Genomic DNA, 1,898 nt, shown 5'->3' on the forward strand with positions numbered 1-1,898 from the left:
CCAAACTTAAGTTAAATAGAGGTTACAATACCACAAAATATTACTTCTAACTTCTTTAAAGTATGGGGTTGAATTGGCTACAGAAAGCTAACTAAACTCTTCATGACTGAATAATGGTTTGCATTTTGCTTGAGCCAAAAAGATGTTTAAGCCATGCACCACCACATTCCCTGCTTAACGTTCCTAAGTTTCTTTACTCTTCATAGTTTTCTAATGAACAAACAATTAGTTTTCCTGAGTAAGATTATGAAAAAGTTAACCTTTCTTCCGAAAGTATAAAGACAAATAAAATGTCAACTCACAATACAAATTTTTTACGTAGCGTTACAGGTGCAGAGATACTGGCTGCTGCTCTTCATTATGATTGACCTACCCCTTAAAAAGACTGCAACAAACGATCCAATTGTCTAAAATACTTCGAAGTACAGAAACTAAATGCTTTAGCCCATAAACATATCCCTCATCTACTGTGTTGCTAGGGAACACTTGAGCAAAATCTATCATTCCCACTTACACTTCTGCAATCTCTTGGCAACCAGTGGGAAGATAGTAGAAAACTTTTTCCACATGGGAAAGTGCATTTCCATTTAAATGTTCCTGTGACATGCTTTCCACGCATTGTCTTGCTTCAGATTTTCAACTTTCAATGAAGTCTGACTGTGATGCTTTTTTGTATACATTTCCCTGTGACAAGCATCCATCTTTGACAAGCTTTTGCCTCCTGAAGCCTTTCTTTTTCCATTTACTGTGGAACTTAACACATGAAAGTTATTGTACTCTAGTACTTCTGTGTCTGGCAGTTGTCCTTTGGACAAAAACTTTTCTGCCAAAGTTCTGTCATTCAGTTTTGGAGTGGTTGACTGAGATGAACCTTCATAAACGGTAATGAAGTTGCATAAAAATTAAGCTGCTTCTGGGCTGGGCTTGATGGCTCATGCCTGTAATCCCAGCACTTTGGGAGGCCACGGCGAGTGGATCACGAGGTCAAGCTTTGGAGACCAGCCTGGCCAACATAGTGAAATCCCGTCTCTACTAAAAATACAAAAAAATAGCTGGGCATGGTGGCGGGTGCCTGTAATCCTAGCTACTTGGGAGGCTGAGACAGGAGAATCACTTGAACCTGGGAGGCAGAGGTTGCAGTGAGCTAAGATTGCACCACTGCACTCCAGCCTGAACGATAGTGCCAGACTCCATCTCAAAAAAAAAAAAAAAGTTAAGCTGCTTCTAGTTTTCAAACCACTGCAGTTTTCTCAAGCTTCTGAATGCTGGCAGCAACAAACAGCATCTTTTCTTAAGCAGTACCCATTATGAAAAAATCTGGAGACTCCATCCTTTATAGTTTCTTTTGTTAAGCTTCTTCCTTAATGCTAGTTTTGTGTCTCATAGCTGTGGGAACGAACATGATAAACCCTCATGCCAAGGAGCAGGAACCCAGTCTCTTCCATTAATGGGTACTTGCTGACCTGTTGCTGAATGTTCTCAGATGAGGCAAAAGGATCAGAGCTTTTTTGCCGTTATCTTTACATCCATTATACAGGGCTTATTAAATGTATGGGTCGCATCTTCCAGTTTTAGGTATAAATCGTTTGGTGCAGTGGGAGGTGACCAGATACCATAATATTTTGGCAAATATTTTCGTAGCTCTAGAAGAACATCAGTACAGTCAGCAGCATAAACCGTATTATAGAATTCCAGAGCTCTTGGGTCCCTTGGAGGTGGTCGTAACTGTTTCTCAACTGTGCCATCTGGATGTTGCCGTATACCCACTTTGTCCTTCCCGTACATGTGCCCGGCCACCTGATGCGAGAGGGGCACGCAGCCGTTTAGGAAACGGAGTCGGCCGTCCGCCGGCCGCAGGGTGCCTTCAGGGGTGGCCTCGATCGCCGGTGGGGTCAGCA

The 1,898-nt window shown here is 42.4% G+C and overlaps 1 pseudogene; it reads right to left on the minus strand.

Moving 5' to 3' along the window:
* Positions 1-1,896, minus strand: part of LOC105502263 — a 9,671-nt pseudogene extending 7,775 nt beyond the window's left edge.
* Between the last annotated feature and the right edge of the window lie 2 nt (positions 1,897-1,898).

The sequence above is a fragment of the Colobus angolensis genome, unplaced genomic scaffold, assembly GCF_000951035.1.
Source record: "Colobus angolensis palliatus isolate OR3802 unplaced genomic scaffold, Cang.pa_1.0 Scaffold789, whole genome shotgun sequence".
In the NCBI taxonomy this organism is placed as follows: domain Eukaryota; kingdom Metazoa; phylum Chordata; class Mammalia; order Primates; family Cercopithecidae; genus Colobus; species Colobus angolensis.